This window comes from Felis catus, chromosome D4, assembly GCF_018350175.1.
Source record: "Felis catus isolate Fca126 chromosome D4, F.catus_Fca126_mat1.0, whole genome shotgun sequence".
Lineage (NCBI taxonomy): Eukaryota > Metazoa > Chordata > Mammalia > Carnivora > Felidae > Felis > Felis catus.
This window is the reverse complement of record NC_058380.1, coordinates 59,590,075-59,611,841: the sequence shown is the minus strand read 5'-3', so window position 1 is coordinate 59,611,841 and position 21,767 is coordinate 59,590,075. Positions and strand designations below refer to the sequence as shown.

The following is a 21,767-nucleotide window of genomic DNA, read 5'->3' as shown; positions in this document are numbered from 1 at the left end:
AATTATGGAAGTGTGGGCTGGCTCTTAATGCCTCTGTTCAGAATAGGCTCATGGCACTTTCTTGCACTTTCATGGGCTGAAACAGGTTATGTGGCTAAATCTGACATCAGTAAGGTGGGGCAATTATAATCTTCTCACAAGGAGGGCAGAAAACAAGGGAAACTAACACAATGCAGCATGGAGCCATCCCACAGGGAAGCCACAGAGGCAGCTCCCTTCTGGGTCTCCTGCTCCTGTGACCTACACACCTCCAGGCTCACCCGCCATCTGGTTCATCCCATTCCTTCTGCTCCTTCCACAATGTCCCTAGGGTTTCCACAGTTCTAGTCCCATTTTAGAGATGCAGAGACTGAGGCTCACCGAGGAGACCCAGGTCGCAAACTCCTTCCTGACGGCCTTCCCTGGACAAGGGGCTCCCTGCCCACCCCATCTTCTTCCTTCTCTACTCTGACTGCCTCAGAAATAACTGTTGTCTACATTGCCCCTGCTGCACATCTGTTATCAGTCTATACGTTCCTCACATAGTCGCTCAACCACTCTGTGAGGTCAGTAACACTGCTTATGCATATCCTTTCACAGATGAGGAAACCAAAGCTTACAGGGTCAATGACTTGTCCAAGGTCACACACAGAGAAAGCAGCAAACCAGCTCTGCCCAACTCCCAAGCTGCCACTGCTGCTCATGCTGGCTCAAATCCCTTCCTCCTCAGCCCCGGCCCACATTCACTACCACCTGTGCTAATGTCCAGTGTCAGGATGCCACAGCTATGGGACTGTTCACCCTCTCACCAGCACTAACTAATCTTTAATTCAGACCCACGAAGCCAACCCTTCAGCTCCTGTTGCCAGCCACAGAAATGAGGATAAATGCGGCTGTCAGCGGCTTCCTGCCTCTTTGTTTTTTAATTTACTTAGAGTGGGGCAGCAGAGATGGCAGGAGAGGAAGCAGATGGCTCAGCGTGACAGATGGGCTCCTATCCAGTGACACAAGGACAAGGTGAGAGAAAGCGTGATCAGGAGAAAATGCAGGCTCTGTGTGAGAGCGTGTGCACATAGGCTCCTGTGTTAGGGTCTCTGGGCTCCAGCCAGCTAGCCAGGCCCCTGGGCGCTGGGCTGGAAACTCTCAGGGCCGGGGCTCTAGTTTGCCCAGCCCCACACTTTCACCTGACAGTGAGGACACCAAGGCTCAGACTGGGGCTGCAGCCTTCCCAGGGTCACCCGGTCAGCCACTCAAAGGATGCCTGACTCCACAAGGTCCTGGCTGCGCTCTGTTGTCAGTGTGGGGTGTGATGTCTGTGGATGGGCTCCCTGGGGAATGTCCCACCCTCACGATCCCCACCATACGTTTTTACAGAATTCTACCTTCAGCCTCGCATACCTGTGCTAAAAACTCAAGGCAGGCTTTCAGGCCTGTTCCAGGCCTTAGAACATCCCAAGGTCTCTAGCACATAAGTGGCAGCATCAGGGCTCTGACCCAACTCTGGAGGCTTGGAGAGGGCAGCTCCCATTCCACCTCTGCTCTGAGTCCATGAGAAGGAACATGGGCGGAGGAAAGAAATAGGACACTGGCAGCAGAGCTCTGGGACTTCCTATGGCGCCCACCCTGGCTGTGTCATGGAGAGAAAATAGTTCTGTTTACATGGACGTGGGCGGCTGCCTTCAAAGGGGTGAGGAGTGGGCGCGGAAAGGCCCTTTCATCTCCAGGCACACTTGAGGGATTCAGGCCGGCACAGGTGTCCTGCAGCAGAACTGGGGAGCAGGGTGGGACCAGGCTGCAGCGCTCAGCACAGCAGAGCAAGAGAATCTGGAGTTTGGAGGGCAATCGGCAGGAGGGAGTGAGAGAGGGGATGGAATGGGGAGAGGAAGCCTAGAGCCTGCAGTGGCAAAGTGTTCAGTTTTGTTCTAATCTGGGGAGGTTTGTTTTGTTTTCATAAAATGGGCTGCATTTATATGTCTTTTTAATTTAGGAAAGAAACAACATTAGTGAGATAAAAAGATGATTCAGAACTAGAATGAACTTGGAGGCAAAGGTGACCATGGGAAAAGACCTCCCCTCGGAAGTTACAGAAATCTTGGGGAGCACTGCATTTTTCTCAGACGGGGATTGGGGGTTTAAGTCTATTGTAACATAAGAGACTGCATTTGGGATACTGTATTATGAAGGTGATTTCATAGGAGAGAGAGAGAAAGGTGAGGATGGGGGACCTGCCATCTCCACAAGCACCCTCCTCAGGAGTGGGGAGCGTCAGAGGATGAGCACAGGGGCGGCCATATCCAGCTCTTCCCACCCATACCACAGGCACTCCTCAGAGACGATCATCACTCCTGTGTTAGATGTAGGAACAGGGACTCAGAGATTAAGTGACTTGCCCATGGCCCCTTGCCTGGGGCACTTGGGTGGCTCAGTCAGTTAAGTGTCCAACTTCAGCTCAGGTCATGATCTCACAGTTTGTGAGTTCGAGCCCCACATCAGGCTCTGTGCTGACAGCTCACAGCCTGGAGCCTACTTCAGATTCTGTGTCTCCCTCTCTCTCTCTCTGCCCCTCCTCCACTCATTCATTCTCTCTCTCTCTCAAAAATGAATAAACATTAAAAAAATAAAAGTGCCACTTGCACATGCTGTTTTTTTTTTAATTTTAAATATGAAATTTATTGTCAAATTGGTTTCCATACAACACCCAGTGCTCATCCCAACAGGTTGCACATGCTAAGTTGGAAGGGAAGGGAAGGTCTTTCTCCTCCCTGACCATAGCTTTCTTCACCTGCCCCCACGTGAGCCACACAGTATACTTGTCATTTCTAGAAACTCTAGGGCTGGGCTCCTGGCGGGGAAATACAGAGGCACAGCATCCTCAGACCAGCAACCAAGACCATGGATGTGTGAGCATTTCATATCCTGAGGGGCCCGGGCTCCCTGTGACAGAGAAGCCCAGGAGGAGAGCCATCCTAACAGGCTGAGAGATGAGTGAGAAGAGGGAGAGGGGAGGATTCCCTCAAACTGTGTGGATTCCTGGAGGATGAGACTTCTGTACCTGTTTACTGAGGGTTCTAAAGCCAGGCTTTGCAATCAGACCAGGGGTGTCCAGGGGTGAACAAGGCAGGAACCTGATTCCAGCCTCAAATCTCTCTGTCAGCATCTTGGCAGGAAATGCAAACCCACTCAATGAAGGGACCACTTGCAGAGATGTGAGCAGGATGACGAGGCACCCAGAGACTAGCCACAGTGGGACTCATTCCACTTGCAGGCCTGAGAGGGCAAGGGGAAGACATCACGTTCTAAGAGCTTCGTGAGGGCTGAAGCTGTGGCGTGAGCTGCCTCGCTCACTGTGGTCACGGACGATGCAGGCCCTGCCAGAAACACGATGCCAGAGCGGAAGGGGAGCCTGGAAGAAGTAACCTGGCCTCTCCCTCCTACCGCCCTCCAGTCTCCAGTGGTGCCTCCCCGGGGCTGAACTTAACCAGATGTCCAAGGGCAAAGGAGGCAGTGCAATCCCTGAGGCGCAGGGCAGCGCAGCAATAGTCAAAGATTGGAATGGAAGTGAATCACGATGGAGAAGAACCAGCCAGCTCTGGAATGTGACCATCCAATTTCTCCAATAAACTCCTCCTGACCAGGGCTTGACACATCCAGTTATTTTTAGGTCACATGTTGGAAATGAGAATTCTACTGTTAGGGACAGGCAGATTTTCTTCACTGTTTCCACCCTTTTATGAAATTACTGACTTTCACCTTGACCCTGATCAGACCCAGGCCACTGTCTGAGACCATCAATATTTGAAGATTGCAGTTCAAGCTGGAGGTGAGGCCATGTTCCAGCTCAGGGAGGGTGGCTGAGAGGACTCTTCCCAGATAGAGCCAGACAGTCTGCTGTGACACGAGACCTTCCCTTCAGACTGGAACCTTCCTAAAAGTGTTTCTGGGGACTCAAAGCAGAGTCAGCATGAAGAGCCATCTTCATAGATTTTCACTGCACACTGAAAATTACACGAGTCTCCAGTTAAACACAGACCTTGACCTTCCCCACTGAATTTTCTCCTCTCCCCTGAGTCCTGCTCCAATCTGGGACTGGCCACTAGAATTCAATGTCATTCTTGGGAGAGAAACTAACTCAGAACCTCTAAGTTGCTGGAAGAAGCACATACGGTCCTCAAAGCAATGCTCCTAGTGACTTTGAGAGAAAAGAGATGTGCATGAAGGAGAGACCTGTTACCCTCCATGAGATAATGCTGCAAAGATTTGTTGGATTTTAATAGATTAGCAAAACCACATTGTTAACATCAGCCAGAGCTGCAATTTTGATATCTTACGATTTGCATGTTCTATTCTCCTGGTCAATATATTCCTGACACACTTGCTTTCCCCCAAATTCCCAAAACACTTTACATCCTTCAAGGTCTATCTCATCATTCATTTATTTATTCAACAGATATTTTTGAAACATGCTTTTCGCAGAGTATATTGCTGGGCACTGGAGCTACAACAGTGATGAAGACAGACTTGACCCCTGTCCCTGGAGGCTTTCTTCATTATGCAGTCTCTTCTGTCTTTGACCTCGCCCTGAGCACCCTCTCTGATGATCTGATCACATTTGACCTTCAGTGACAATCTTTCCTGTGTCTAGTCCTGCACACCAGAACATGAGCTCCTAAAAGCCTACGCCTTCCTCTACATTAGCCAGGGTACCGCCAAACACATGAAATCAGAATCCAACAACAATCTTTCAAACAGATGAGGCTGATCACTTAACCTCAGCATCTTTATCTGTGTAATGGGAGACATTATCTCAGGGTTTCCTGAGTCCAGTTTTCTGACTTGATGCTTGTGAACACACTTTGCAAACTGCACACCTCTAAGCATCAGTGGGGAATGTGCCTTTATTTACCACGATGACCACCCAAAGCAGTTTACCAAAAAGGAACTCCATCCAGCTCTTCTGCAGATCAGGGGTTACTGTGTGCTCCTGGGTGAACCTCAGCCGAATGAGAGAGACAATGCATGTACTGATCAATCTGCCACCAACCACTCCCCGCCCCCCACCTCCCCTTGCATCTGTCCCTACAGTTAAAAGGCGGATCAATTACCATAGGCTCATTTATAATCATTACAGTTGTTGTCTCGAGTTTTCTCTGCTGATTGCCTGGGTTAAGAAGCCCCTAACCCACGGAAGGGGTACAGGGGCTTGAGAACACCTTTTGTCTCTGAGCCCCAGCCAGTCCTGCTCAAAGCTGGAGGAAAGGGTATCAGGAATGGGGTGCCAGTGTCTTCTACCTTCCATATCCAGAGGCTTTATGGAGCCTCAGAGGCTTTTCTGGGCTGACCTCTGATGGAGGCGCTCAGGAGGTAATCCCATTATGGAAAGGCACCCCTGGAAAGTTTCATTACACTGATGCATACTGTCCATATTTCATCGTCATCAAGGCAGGTTTTCTCACTCTTCTGACACGAAAACAGACAGGTGGAGGCATTTTGATTTGGGCTGCCTAGTTTCTTCCTCAGGGAAGCTGCTTCCTCTGGCTTGCATGATAATTGAATTTCACGGATGGAATCTTCCACATACTTCTCAATTAGGGCTGTGTACAGGCAGCGAGATTTTTCAGGTGTTGATCTATGATTGTCACTCTTTTTTTAGCTTTAAATTAATCTTCTTAATTTCTGCCAGCTCCAAATCCGGCTTTGCTAAATAGCATTATTCTGACTTAAATGGTCTAATCTGTTTGTCGTAAACTGGGTACAGCTGAAAATCGTGTATGCAGGAGCCTTCCTCATTAATCACAGCTGACAAGAAGTCAGAAATCAAGAAGCAAAATTGTCTCTGAAGGCAAAGTGGGGAAGGATTGAAAAAATTAGCCAACTATGTGTGATGGTAGAGCTGGGAGTAAGTCCCTGCCCTCTCTGGGCTTGTTCCTGTGTGCATGTGCGTGTGTTTGTGTGTGTGTCTGGGTGCTCGGTCGGTTAAGCATCTGACTTCTGCTCAGGTCATGATCTCATGGTTCGTGAGTTCAAGCCCTGCATCAGGCTCTCAGGGCAGAGCCTGCTTGGGATTCTCTCTCTCTCCCCTCTCTCTCTCTCTGGCCCTCCCCCACTTGCTTGCACACACACACTCTCTCTATCTCTCAAAATAAATTAATAAACTTAATTAATTAATAATTAATTAAGTTAATAATTAATAAAAAAGTGAAGGAAGCAGGAAGGATGGGGGATTAGATCAGAGGTCCTCAGGGACCTTTTCAGCTGTAAGGTTCCCTGAGCCTACATATGACATCTCAGAAAAATGCCACAAAAATGACATATTGGTATTTAAATGCACGCTGTTACTGACTCTTGAGAACACTGAGAGCCTACAGTCTTAATACTTTACTGCAGCATTTCCAAAATGAGGAAGGCAAAGTGATTTTAGGTAGTAAAGGAACACAGAATTAGTGACACGGGAAAGCTGTGTCCGCTTTCCAGTCTCCATCCCCCTGAGCAGCTGCACAAGGACTGTTTGGTGGCACACATTTTAAGTGCCTCTCTAACTCTGGCCCCTCTCCCAGGTTAACAAAGAAGGAGCAGCCTCAGTCTCGGCTCCTTTGTCAGGCAGCATACCCAGTTAAAATCCAGTATCTGGTGCGGGTGTGTGTGGTTTCTTTGTTTTTCTCCATATAGGGTAGAGACTGTTTCCTTTTAAGCCATCTTTATTAAGGAGCTGATTTGAAAGAACATTAAGTTAATGCAGAAGCTGTATGGCTATGGCAAAAATTAAAAGTGGCATGTAAATGTCCAGTTACTCAGGCTCCGGAGAAATATTTAGTGCCTCAGTAGACGGCCATGCATTATTCAGGCACTGGGGAGATAGGTGTGTAACACCTTGAGGTCCTTACCCCCCCCCCAACTCCTTTACTCCCATATTCTGAGTGTCCAGGCCACCCTCATGCCCTTTGCATGCTGCCCCCATCTTGTCGCCGCTCATGGGAACCAGCATTCTCATAGCCCTTGGATCCCCATGTTGTTACTACTGTTGGGTGGGTAACTGACGGTCCTGAGGGAATAGGTGGACATGGGACTTTCGGCTTTAAAATCAGGACAGTCCCAGGCAAACAGAGACAAATTGGTTCTAATGGCGACCTGGCCCAATCCTGAAGCAATGCTACCCTTCACTTACTTGCACGACCTCTGTGACTGCAGGTACAGGTGAATCAACCCCCACCCCGGCAGACTGGCACACTTCCAAATTCTAATCCCTTTTAGCACAGCCTGCAGTCTTTCATAGCTTCCCCCCACTCCCTGGCAAGAGCTATTTCACACTTCTCCACCCTCCCTAACACTCCTCTTCCACACATCACCCTCTCTCCCCAAAGAAGAGCTTGCTCCACTGAGAGCCTAGAGGGCAGTGATGATGAAGCTGCTCCCTCCCTGGTGGACCGCTCCCCACTGTACCTGCCTGCATGCATCCCTCTCCCTCCCTCTGGACTTCCATCCTCCTGGCTCTCTCCCTTATCTGCAGTCACTCCCACCCTACAGGCACCTTCCTGTAACACAGGTCTCTCAGAACCCCTGAACACCTCCACTTGGAGCAGTCACCCTGTTCTCACCCAAATAGCTCCGAGGCGCTGTCTCCACTTCCCTTTCTCAGCTTTCCTGGACACTCACTCCTCTATCCCTGCACTATGGCATCTGCCTCCTCTAAAGCAGTTCTCGCTACATCTCTGATAGCCCGCCAATTGCCAAATCCAGTGGATAGTCAGTGTCCTTTGTTTTGACTGTTTCACAGATATCAGCTCATTTGAACAAAACTATGTATGTGTTGTTAAAGTAAAATAAAATGATACATCAGCCTACTAAGATAGGTATTCTATTATCCCCATTTTAAGCTTGAGGAAACCGAGGAACAGAGAGGTTAAGTAAATTGCCCAAGGTCACACAGCTGTATATGATAGAGCAGATGGCTCAGAAGTCTGTGCTCTTCACACTCCCCTCTGGTACCTCTCTGCTGCTCTCATCTCTGATATCCATTCCCTTCCTCTTAATCTTTCTGTCCCCAGCCCCTGGGATAGGAGCTGATACCCAAAGGGTACTCAACAACTGTTTGTGGCTGAACTAACTGAATTTCTGTGGCACGCTCAGGGAAACCAATCTAGGGGAAGATCAAACAGTAGCCACCAGTGTGTTAGATGGTATGCCAGATGCTCACAGGGCTCTGAAGACAGTGATGAGAAATAATAACAATAACAGCCACAACAGTGGGCACCATTTGTTGAATTCTAATATGCACTAAGAACTATACTACATTATCTTGTTATCTCATTGAGTCTTCAAAACATTCCTCTGAGGTATCAGTCTTAACTTCATTTTACAGGTCAGGAAACTAAAGTCCAGGGAGCTTTTGTTCCAGGGAACAAAAGCATATGCAGGGGAGCCTCAGAGAGCAGGGAACCTGGAAGGCTTCCCAGAGGAGGTGCCACCTAAGCAGGGTTTTAAAGACCCAGTATATTTAGTCAACTGAAGGAGAGCACAAAGGTGTTCCAGGGAAAAGGCACAATGCCTACAAAGGCTCAGGGTCAAAAGAGCATGTACCATTAGGGACCTTCAGATGGCCTGGGCTGGCTAGAGGTCAGAGAATGAAATGGGGAGTGGGTAAGGAGAATTTCAAGGGAAGTGAGAACAGGAGTCTCACAGGCCACAGGAAGGAATTTCAACATCACTGGGGCCATGGGACCATGGCTCTCAAGCTGAGCGCATAAGAATTACAAAACTGATCCTAGACTTCCTTACATAATCTGAATCAGTAGATTTATGATAGGGCTCAGGAATGATGTGTGTGTGTGTGTGTGTGTGTGTGTGTGTGTGTGTGTGTGTGTGTTTGTATGTGTGTGTACCTTATTAAAGCTCAAATACACTCAAACAGATTTATGAAATATAATTGATATACAATAAATTAGACATATTTAAAGTATACAACTTTATAAGGTTTGGTTATATGTATATAGCCACAAAACTATCACCACAATCAGGAGAGTGAGCGTATCCATCACCCCACAAAGGTTTCCTCTGTTCTTTGTAATCTTTCCCTCCCACCCCCATCCCCACTAATCTGCTATTATTATAAATCAGCTTACGTTTTCTAGAACTTTATAAATAGAATCATACTATATATACTCTTTTTTTGTTTGGCTTCTTTCACTTATTTTAAGATTCATTTTGAGATAGACATGTAGTTTGTATTAGCAATCTGTTCCTTTTTATTATAGAATAGTATTCCATTGTCTGGATATACAGTATTTTGTTTATTCACCTGTTGATGGACAAATAATGCTGCTGTGAACATTTGTGTGCCAGTCTTATAATGGGCATATGCCTTCATTTGTCTTGGGTAAGTACCTAGGAGTAGGATGGCTGGATCATATGATATACCTTTTAAAGAAATGCCAAATTATTTTCCAAAATACCATTTTATATTCAAACCAGCAGGTATTATATTCAATAGCAACTAGTGGTATATCTTACTGTGGTTTTTAATTTGCATTCCTCTGATATCTAATGATGATGAACATCTTTTTATGTTCATATTTGTCATTCTTATTCTTTCTTGGATGAAGTATCTGTTCAACTCATCAATTTTTCAATTGGATTCTTTATTTTCCTATTGTTGAATTTTGAGAGTTCTCTATATATTCTGGATACAAGTCCTCTACCACATGTATGAATTGCAAATATTTTTCCCCAGTCTGTTACTTATCTTTCTGTTCTCTTAATAATATCTTTTGAAGAGAAGTTTTTAACTTGATTAAGTCCAATTTATCAAATTTGCTTTTGTGAATTGTGCTTTTGGTGACATATCTAAGAAACCTTTGCATAATCCAAGGTCACAAAGATTTTCTCTTATGCTTCCTTGTAAAAAAGTTACAGTTTTAGGTTTTACATTTATGTCTATGATCCAACTGAGTTAATTTTTATACATAGTGCAAGGTATGGGTCCAAGTTTTTGGTGCTTTCAGTTTTTTGGCTTTTCTTTTTCTTCTTTTTCATTTCTTTCTCTTCTTCCTTTCTTTCTTTTTTCTTCCTTCCTTTCTTTCTTTTTTTTTTTTTTTTTTTGCATTTCTATTGTTCCATTCCTTCCTAAAAAGTTATCTTTTCTCCAGTGCATTGCCTTTGCACTTCTGTAAAACGTCAGTTGTTCATATATGTGTGGGTATATTTCTGGACTATATTCTGTTTATTTGTCTTTATGCCAATATTACATTTTTTATTACTACATCTCTTATTACTATATTTTGTTACTTTATGTCTTGCAATCAGGTAGTGTAAGTCCTTTAATTTTGTTCTGCCTTTTCAAAATTGTTTTGGCTTATCTAGACTCTGTACATTTTAGTATGAATATCAGAATTAACATATCAATTTCTACCAAAAAGCCCTATTGGGAATTTGATTGGGATTGGGTTGCATCTATAGATCAATCTGGCAAGAACTGACCTCTTACAATGTTGATTCTTGCAACTTCATTTTTTTAGGGTTTTCTCTAATTTCCCTCAGCAGTACTTTACAGTTATAGGGTACTGGTCTCTCACAACTTTCCTCAGATTTATCCCCAAGTATTTTATATCTTTTGATACTATAATTTTTAAATTTCTGTTTCTGTTTGTTGCCAGTATGTGAAATATATTGAGTTTTTATAAATGGATCTTGTATCCTGCAACTTGGTAAAACTTATTTACTCTGGTAGCTTTTTTGTAGATTCTATTAGATTCTCTATGCAGATCATGTTGAATGTGAACAAAAACAGTTTGCCTTTTTACTTACCAATATGCGTGTCTCATTTATTTTTCTTCCCTGATTGCACTGGCTAAGACCTCCAGTACAGTATTGAATAGAAATGGCAAGAATGGATATCTCTGTCTCATTCTTGATCTTAGTAGGAAAGCATTTAGTCTTTCATAATTAAATATGATGCTAGCTATCAAGATTTTGTAGATGTCCTTAATCAGGATGAGTAATTTCCTTTCATTACTGGTTTGCTGACAGTTTTTATCAGGAATGATTGTTGAATTTTGTCAAATATGTTTTCTATTTAATTGAGATGATCATGTTTGTTTCTTTTTTAGTTTGCTAATATGGTGAATCACATTAATTGATTTTTGAATGTTAAACCAACCCTGCATTTCTGGAGAAAGTCTACCAGTCATGATGTATTATCATTGTAGTCCATTGTTGAACTCAATCTGTTCTCTTAAAGACTTATTGAACTGTAGTTCTCTTTTTTTGTAATGACTTTGTCTGCTTTGAGTATCAAGTTAATGCTGACCTCCTAGAATGAAAGGAAATATTCCCTCCCGTGTCCCCTACTCCTTAAAACTTTTTGGAGGAATTTGTGTTGAACTGGTATTATGTCTTACCTAAATGTTTTGTAGAATTCATCAGTATGGGAAGGTTTACATATTATATACATATATATCTTACAAATTCAATTTCTTTAACAGATAAAGGGCTATTCAGGTTATTCAGCTTAACTCTTTCTCCTTGAGTAAGCTTTGGTAATTCGTGTCCTTCAAAAGACTTGTCTAATTCATCTAAGTTGTTGGATTTATGGGCATAAAGTTGTTCATAATGTTCTCTTATTATCCACTTATTATCTGGAGAATCTATAATGATACTACTTCTGTTATTCCTGATATCAAAACTGTGTCTTCAGAGGTGCCTGGGTCGCTCAGTCGGTTAAGCATCCGACTTTGGCTCAGGTCATGATCTCACACTCCATGGTTCGAGCCCCGCGTTGGGCTCTGTGCTGACAGCTCAGAGCCTGGAGCCTGCTTCAGATTCTGTGTCTCCCTCTCTCTGACCCTCCCCCATTCACAACTGTCTTTCTCTGTCTCAAAAATAAATAAACATTAAAAAAAATTTTTTTAAACTGTGTCTTCTCTTTTCTATCCCTGGTCAGTCTAACTAAAGGCTTATCATTCTTATTGGTCTTCTTTAAAAAAAACAGCTTTTGGTTTCATTGATTATCTTTACTATTTTCTATATTCTATTTCATTGATCTTCATCTTGATCTTTACTATCTCCTTTCTTCAATTTATTTGGGCTTCATTTGCTCTCCCCTTTCTACATTCTTAAGGTAAGAGTTGAGGTCATTGATTTGAGACTTTTCTTTTTCTCTAATATAGCCATTTAGTACTATAAATTTCCCCATAAGTACTGCCTTAGTAGCATCCCACAAAATCTGATGTTGCATTTTCATTTCATTCTATTCTAAATATTTTCTAATTTCATTTTTCAATTTTTCTTTAATCCATGGGTTCCTTAGAAGTGCTATTTAGTTCCCAATCATTTGAGGATTTTACAGAGAACTTTCTGTCGTTGATTCAGAATTTAAGTCCAATGTGAGCTAAGAAAAAACTTTCTATGAAGTGAATTGTTTGAAATTTTGGAGACTCATTTGTAGCCCCAAATATAATCTATCTTGGTAAATGTGCCATATCCACTTGTTAAGAATGCATATTTTGCTTAGGCGTCTGACTCTTGATTTTGGCTCAGGTCATGATCTCACGGTTCGTGAGTTCAAGCCCCACATTGGACTCTGTGCTGACAGCATGGAGCCTGCTTGGAATTCTCTGTCTCCCTCTCTCTCTGCCCCTCCCCTGCTCACACACAGACACACATACACACTCTCTCTCAAAAATAAATAAACATTAATTTAAAAAGAATGCATATCTTGCCAGTGTTAGGAAGAGTATTCAATAAATGCCAATTGGGACAAGTCACTTGATAGTATTGTTCAAGTCTTCTATATTTTTCACCAGTTTTCTGTCTACTTATTCTATCATTTTTTTGAGAGATGGTTACTAAAGTCCCTAATGATAATTGTGTATTTTTCTATTTCTCCTTTTAGTTCTATGATTTCTGCTTCATGTATTTTCAAGCTTTATTATTAGGCACATAACATTTAGGATTATGTTATCTTGACTACTCAACCCTGCCCCCTTATCACATCATGAAATGACCTTCTTTATCCCTGGTATTCTTTTTTTTAACGTTTATTTATTTTTGAGAGACAGAGACAGAACACAAGATGGGGAGGAGCAGAGAGAGATGGAGACAGAATCCTAAGCAGGCTCCATGCTCTGAGCTGTCAGCACAGAGCTCAACACAGGGCTCAAAGTCATGAACTGCAAGATCATAACCTCTGCCAAAGTTGGACACCTAACCAACTGAGCCATCCAGGTGCCCCTCTGGTAATATTCTTCACTATGAAATATACTTTGATATTAATATAGCATTCCACCTTTTGACTAGTGTTTGCATGGTGTATTTCTTCCCATCCATCCACTGTAACCTATCTGTGTCTTTATATTTAAAATGTTTTTTTTTTATAGGCAGCATATAGTTGGGACTTGCTTTTTTATGCAATCTGGCAATCTCTGCCTTGTAATTTGGGCATTTAGACTCTGTACACTTATTGTGCTTGTAGATGTGATTAGGTTTACATCTATCATCTAGATACCTGTTTTCTATACTTTGTTCCCCTTTTCCTTTGTCCTTTGCTTCTTTATTATTATTATTATTATTTTAAATAAACCCTGTGTCCAACATGGGGCTCAAACTTATGATCCTGAGATCAAGAGTCGCATACTCTACTGACTGAACCAGCCAGGCACCCCTCCCTTACTTCTTTTGATTATGATTCTATTTCTTACCTTTGTTGATTTATTAGTTATCACTGCTTTCCCTTTGTTTTGTTATTTCAGTAGTTAGAGTTTATAGAATACATATTTGATTTATCATAGTCTACCGTCAAGTGATATTGTGCCATTACATGGGGTGCCTGGGTGGCTCAGTCAATTAGGTGTTCGACTGCAGCTCAGGTCATGGTCTCACACTTCATAAGTTTGAGCCCCGCATTGGGCTCTGTGCTGACAACTCAGAGCCTGGAGCCTGCTTTGGATTTTGCATCTTCTTCTCTGCCCCTACCCTGCTCATGCTTTCTTTCTCTCTCAAAAATAAATAAACATTTAAAAAAAAAAGAACTTTACAATAGTACATACCCATTTTTCCACTGTCAACATTTGTGATGTTGTTGTTACACATTTTTACTGAGCCCTGTGTTGGGCTCCATCTTGTATGTGGAGCTCGCTTGGGATTCTCTCTCTCCCTCTCTCTGTGTCTCTTCCCAGGTCATGCGTTCTCTCTCTCTCAAAATAAACAAACATTAAATATATATGTATATATATTTACCATTTCTAATACTTTTCATTACTTCCTGTGGAATTAAAATTTCATTTGGTGACATTTTCCTTTTGTCTGATCAACTTCCTTTAGCATTTCTTTTTGTATGGATGTGTTAACAATGAATTCCTTCTGTTTTTATATCTAAAAAAGTCTCTTTTGTCTTTGGTCTTAAACAATATTTTTGCTGAATATACAATTCTAGGTTGACAGATTTTTTTTTATTTTTCAGTACATCAAAGGTATGGCTTCACAATCTTCTTGCTTGCATTGTTTCTTTTTCTGTTTATTTATTTATTTTGGGGGAGAGAGAGAGAGAGAGAGTGCGCACGCACATGCACAAATGCAAACAGGGCAGGGGCAGAGAGAGAATGAGAGAATCCCAAGCAGGCTCCACACTCAGTGCAGAGCCTGATGCAGGGCTCAATCTCCTGACTGTGAGATCATGACCTGACCTGAAATCAAGAGTCAGACGTTAAACCAACTGAGCCACCCAGGTGCCCCTTGCTTGCACTGTTTCTGATGAGAAACCTGCTATTATCTTCATCCTTCTTCCTCTATATGTGTGTGTGTGTGTGTGTGTGTGTGTGTGTGTGTGCGCGCTTGCTTCTTGCAGCTTTTTGAAGTTTCTCTTTATCAATGCTTTCGAGCAATTACATTACCATATGCCTTGATATCCTTTCCTTCATGTTTCTTGTTCTTGGGACTCATTGAACTTAAATCTATAGCTTTATATTCATCATTAATTGTCATCAAAGGACACACTCTGCATGTTTTCAACTTTTAAACTTCATTAACATTTGTTTTATTTTCTACCCAGCATATAGTCTATCCTGGTGAACACTCCATGGGCACTTGAAAAACCTAAGTATTCTGTAGTTACTCAGTGTCAAAGTGCACGATAATGTTGAGCTCTTTAATGTCCTTACTATTTTTGTGAGAATAATTTTACCAACTACCAAGAGAGTAAAGATATGGTTATAGATTTATCTATGTCCTCATTTAGTGCTGTCAGTTTTCACTTCATGTATTTTGAAACTCTGCTTTTGTACACATTCACATTTATAACTGTTTTGTCCTCTTGAAGAATGGACCCAGTTTTCACTATGGAGCTTACTTCTTTGCCTCTGATAATACTTCTTGTCTTAAAGTATGATATCTGATATTAATATAGCCAGCCACTTTAGCTTTCTTATAATTAGTGCTTCTGCATAGTGTATACAGCAGTGTCTACAGAAAATAGACAGTTGTAGACAGAAGGTAATTAGCTCTTGCTGTTTTAACCAGCCCAAAAGTTTCTGTCTTTAACTGAAATGTTTAGTTCATTTACATTTGATATTACTCTTGATATGGCTGCCTTTAGGATGGTCATTTGGTTATTTGTTTTCTATTTATCCTGTTTTCCTTTTCTCTTTCTTCTTTTGTCTTCTTTGGAGTTAACAAAATTTTTTTAGTATTCCATTTTAATTACTCTATTGGGTTTTTTCCTCTTTCCAACATTTTTATTATGAAACATTTCAAACATACCAAATTTTTCAAAATGTTTTTCAGTGAACACCCATATACCCACTATCAACAGTTTCTGTAGGAAAGGAAAGACTTCATTTGTTCTAACCACCTTCCACATCGGATATGTGCCAAGTCTCTTAATTTAGAGTAGCGGTAAGTGCATTGAAAGAATTGTATTAATACAAACGTAACTCCCAAAACGTGGGGAATGAGAGTCCCATCTTCACATATATAGCAGGCCTTTACTGTGAGAGGGAACTAGACAATCTGGACTATTCCACAGAGGGTGACCAGGCAGTGACTGGATGCTAGGTCATTATGAGGAAGGATCTGGATGTGCTGTACCCAGGAAAATATAGAGGGAGTTAAGAAGAGACATTTATAGGTCATAGCCTTCCAGCCTCTGGGGAGGAGGGGAAGTTGTCTTTGGGAGAGACCAGTAGTCAGGACTAGATGAACACTCCATGGAAACAAATGTAGCATCAACAGAAGGAACAGCTAACAGGAAAAGGTGATAAAAATGAGCAAGACTTCCTCAGAAGATAGTGAGCTCCCCATCACTGAAGGTATGCAAGCATTCACTCATTCAACAAATATTTATCAAGCCTTTATATACCAGACACTGAGCTAGGCACTGTGGATAGTACAGTGATTAAAACAGATTTCTTATCCTCATATGGTGGTCAATATTAAATAATCCCACAAATAAATCTATAACTATCAGTAATGATTCATACAGGACATCTGCTCTGGCAGGAATTGGAGAAGAGGATTACATGTTTTCTAACTTTAAGACCAAACAGCATAGAATCACAGGAAGCCCTATATAAGTGATGACTTCTGTAATTATATTATTAACATTATTATTATTACTACTTGTTCTATTACTCCTTTGTTTCACATTTCCTGGGTGCTCACTTTGAGCTCTGCAAGAAGGCCAAGCTGCATGAGATGGGTCCTTGTCCTCCAAGTAGAAGGGCGGCCCAGTTAACAGACCATCCAATGCAGTGTGGGAAGTGCTGTAATTAGAAACCAGGATCCCAAGGAGGCACTAGCTTTCCAGGAAGCAGTTAGAGAGATCCTGGGATGGGAGTGGGGCTGAGGGAAGCTTTAGAATAAGAGGAGATGAGCTGGATCTTGAAGGGCACGTGGGAGGACACTTGAAGGGGTAAAGTCGACAAAACTGCTATGTTGATCTCCTCTTGCCCTCTGCAGACCTACAGAAAACTGACCACGGGAAGTGCCCCCTCCTCTCTAAACACCTTCCCCATCTCCCAGCCCCATCCCCACCCCCTACCCACTTGGAGATGGCGGGTAAGCTCAGCTGGGCCCCTTAGCCAATTAACACTCTTTGCATCTGAAAAGCTCAAATCAGCTCCTCAGAGGTGTTAGAGATCAGAGTAATTAAGGTCTCTTTCTCATGCAAATCTAAACCAAAAATTGAGTGTTTGTCTCCTTGGAAAATTAGGGCCCTAAGTTCTAGGAGGTGGTATTGAAATTCAGCATGGGGAGTTGATGGCTTCAAGAACTAGAAGGCAGTTTGTTGGGACGCTCTCCAGAAATATTTGATTCAATTAAATAAAAATGGCAGCAGAAGTGATATTCTTTAAGCGCCGATCAGATCCCATCTCTCCCCTGGTCTCCAATGCACTCACAATAAGATCCAAAGCACTTACAACAGCCTCAAGGCCCCTGCCTTCCTCCCAATTTCATCTCAGGTCCCTTCATAACGTGCTTGTCACACTTTGTAATTATTTATTTACTGGTTGGCCTCCCCCATATCATTAATTAAATACATTTCTGTTACTGCTCACCCTGGAGCACGATATATAAAGTTGTCCAACTGAAAAATAGCTCAATTGCAAATCAGTGCTTGCGATTTGGGATGTGCCCTAGAGCTATTGGGAATAGGGCTCATTTAAAATGCCCCTGCCTACCCACAGTGTACCCCTGGCTGGTGTCAGGTGTAGGGTCTGCTGTCACTAACTTCTAGTTGTGTCTCAGCATTCACTCTTCTGGAGAACAACTAACTGCTCTCTTTGAGATCCCCTACCTTCCTGAACACCCTTCACAAATGGCTAATTTTTAATTTGGACACTCATAAACATAACTTCCAGTGCAAAGAGAATTCCTCCAGCCGTGGGAAGAAACAGGAATGACATTTTCCTTAATGGAGTTGTTTACTGTCTTTCCTGTCTCCCCAGCTGGAGTGCATGCTTTGGGAGGGCAGGGACCCATGTCTATCTGGTCACCACCTATTCGCAGCACCTAGAACAGTGCCTGGCACTTGATGGATGTTCCAGAAATATAAATATTTTGAATTTTATGGATTTTCTGAGACTGCTCATGTACAGGCTTGGTGCCAGCCCCAGGGGCATAGAGGTGAAGAAACCCAGATTCAGCCTTGGAGGGACTCATAGCCCAGCGGGGGCACGCATAGGACCCAGGACTCATTTTTTCACAAAGCTCTGAGTGTCCCCTACAGTGGAATCAGACCGTAAGTGCAAGTGCAAGGATACAAAGTAAGCAAATCTACTACATGAGCTTAGGAGGAAGAAAGGGAGCAAGAAATGGCCATCTTCCCATTGTGGACAATTTCCCCAGCAAGAAAGGATCCCAACATTCCACTTAGTCATCAAACATTGTTGGAACCAGGCACTAAGAATACGTTGATGAATTAAAGCTGTCCTTGTCCTCAAGCAAAGATGGGGAAAAAACAAAATAAAAAGAACGCATGCCATAATACCATGTCACATGGTAACAATAGATATATACATGAATCCAGAGCTTTCACAGAAATAAGAATGATTTACCACAAGGGAGAGGAGAATACAGTGAATTTTCTTGAAAGAGACAATGCCTGAGCTGGGTTTAGACAGATGAATAGGAGTTTTCTGGACAAAGGAGAAGAGAATGGCATTCTAGGCAGAGGGCACAACCCGTGCAGAGGCATAGAAATGTGAGCCAAGATGATGCATTTGAGGAACTGCAAGTCATTTGGGGTCATTGCTGAAGTGTAAAGTGAAAAGGGAAATCTGGAGGCACCAAGACAGGAAAAGTAGCTGGGCCCAGATGCTGGAAGGTTTTGCCTGGATGTTATGCCTCAAGGCACAGGAGACCAGCACTGGAATTACACACAAGCATGATGAATCAGCTTTTGCCACATAATAAACCACTCCAAATCTCAATGGTTTAAAACAACAGTGTTGGGGTGCTTGGCTGGCTCAGTCAGTGGAGCAAGTAACTCTTGATTATTAAGTTCGAGTCCCACATTGGGTGTAGAGATTACCTAAAAATAAAATCTTTATTTTTTTTATTTTTTTAATGTTTATTTATTTTTGAGAGAGAGAGAGAGAGAGAGAGAGAGAGAGAGAGACACCAAGCACACAAGTTGGGGGGAGGGGCGCAGAGAAACACACATACACACACAGAATCCGAAGCAGGCTACAGGCTCTGAGCTGTCTACACAGAGCCTGACATGGGGATTGAACTCATGAACTGTGAGATCGTGACCTGAGCTGAAGTCAGACACTTAACTGACTGAGCGACCCAGGCACCCCTAAAAATAAAATCCTTAAAAAGTAATAAAAAATAAAATAATAGTGTTCATGACTTACCCATCTGAGTTCAGCTGGGGGATGGTTTTGGTGGACCTTTGCTGAGGCAATCTGGCTCTTCATGAGTCTCTTTTCTTCCTCTTGGGACCACCGGGCCAACATGGGTGGTGTCTTGATCATGGCAATGGCAGAAGCACGGAGTACAAAAGGAGACATGCAAGGTGTCAGGAAGCCTCAGCTTGGAAATGGCACATGGTCGCTTCCACCTCATTCTGTTGGTAAAGGGAAGTCACATGGCCTGGTCCAGATTCAAAGGCATGCACCTGCAAAGTCATACGACACAGATCATGGGTAAAAAGAGGACTGGAGAACTGGGTCCATCAGTGCACTCTAACCCAAGCAATGTGATCAGATCTTTGCATTAGGTCTCTTGGCCTCAATGCAGAGGGTGGATTCAAGGGGTAAGGCAGTTTCCGAGATTCAGGCATGAACTAAACGAATGCCCCTAGGACCCCACAATTTGTTCTTTCTTCTATGCCACGTGCTGGGCTTTAGCCAGATGGGGCAAAGGGGGGCTTATCTTTAGTCTTTTGTTCGATTCTAAGAGCTCAGCCTGAGCACTTTGGTGCTTTCAGCAGTGAATAAGGAGACTTTGAAATAAGCAGATAAAGGCTAATATTCAATAAACTAGTGAACAAGGGTTTTCTTTAACTCTCTTGGAAAAGACATCTCTGAGACAAAAACAGAACTGAGCTGCAATATTGGATAAGCCCCACTGATCACAAGAAAACCTAACATAGGTAATTGACTATTGGCAAACGCAACAGAACCAAATAAAGCAAGTAATTAACAATTATTGTGCTCGGAGGTAATGGAACTACAAATCTAGGCCGCCTAGGTGTTTGTCCCAGGCATTGATAAGAACAGAGTGTTTGTTAGTGGGTGAGTAACCCAGGTGTGAAATTCATTTTATTAGACTACATCTAAAAATAGACTTGAACCAGACAGTGGAAAAGAACAGAATTCGTCCCCACTTGCTCACTGGGGCACATAGGTAATAAACTCAAGGCTCTGCTTTTTGTTTAAAACAAGGTAATTGTGGTAGATTGTTTGCAAAAATGGCCCCGATTATTTCCCTTCCTGTATCTATGCTGTTTTGCATATGTGATTTTGCAGCTCTTCCTAAGATGGGGGGTCTATTTTCCCACCTCTGGAGACTGTGACTAATTCTGACCAATAGACTATAGTAAAGGTGATATTATGTTACTTCTGAGCGTAAGCCTCAAGAGGACTTGTACCCTGCCACATGCTCTCTTGGGACCCTTGTCCCCACCATGTGGACAAGCGCAGGCAAGGCTATGGGAGGGTGAAGTAATGAGTCAGCCCAGTTGTCCCAGCAAAGGCCCCAAGCATGTGACAGCTTAGCCAAAATCAGCAAAGAGGAATGATTGAGGAAACCTAGAATGGCTGGCGTGACCTTCAGTCTTGGCATCTAGAGCCATCAGGGCCCCTCAAGACCACCTAGAGCAGGATGACAAATACATAATACGTAAGCCTCCTCCTCCCATCTGGTGCCCAGGGCAGACATTGCTAATCTATTACCATACACTCTTCAACTTAGCCCAGAAGCAACTTCTGAATCCTTCTGGACATAGCACTGTAGGAAGCTCTACCCATCAGCTGTTCATTCCTGATGACTTCCATTACTCCCATTTCACAGAAGATAACACAGAGGCACAGGGAGAATAAGGGACTTGTCCATGGAGAGCTTTCCCTATGCCACATGGCCTCCACATGGTTATAGAGAACAAACACTTTTATGCCTCAACTGTAATTCAGGGAATGATTCCAGCATGTGGGAGCGGGTTTTATAAGCAACATCTTTTTTTTTTTTTTTTTCTGCTTCTAGCTCAAGTTGTTATTTGGCCATGTTTTAAAAAGTAGATTTGGGACGCCTGTGTGGCTCAGTTGGTTAGGCATACAACTCTTGATTTCAGCCTAGGTCATGATCTCACAGTTTGTGGGATCGAGCCCTGTATCAGGTTCTGCACTGACAGCATGGAGCCTGCTTGAGATTCTCTCTCTCACCCTGTCTCTCTGCCCCTCCCCTGCTCATGCTTCTCTCTCTCTCTCTCTCTTTCTCAAAAATAAATAAACTTTTTTTAAAAGTAGGTTTTTTATTATCATAATAAAAGAATACAAACAATAGATTGTGCCCACTGCACTTAATAAAACCCTAAGGAATTCATTCATTCATACATGGGCCAGGCAAGATGCTAGGTATTGAGTTTATGGGGACACAATGGACATCCCAGGTGCCCAGGGAGCTAAAATGCCCAACTCTGACATTCCATTTAGTTGGGGGATGGTGAGACGGGCTCACAAGCAGGTTCAGTTCAACCCCTCCATCCCAGGGCCAGGAGGGACCCAGAGATTCCACACTACCACCCCTCACTCCATCTTTTGTGCAGTTCTCTCTAGAGCCCTCTGACAGGCCCCCTTCAC

At 43.0% G+C, this 21,767-nt stretch overlaps 1 protein-coding gene across 2 annotated transcripts in view; it reads right to left on the bottom strand.

The window, feature by feature from the left end:
- The window catches only part of ALDH1B1 (aldehyde dehydrogenase 1 family member B1), a 240,710-nt gene that overhangs the window by 126,451 nt on the left and 92,492 nt on the right, over window positions 1-21,767 (bottom strand). For both annotated transcript variants that reach the window (XM_019816209.3, XM_045042779.1), the window contains exon 2: window positions 19,323-19,585. The gene's annotated coding sequence lies outside the window, so the exon portion shown is untranslated. The remainder of the gene's footprint in view (window positions 1-19,322; window positions 19,586-21,767) is intronic.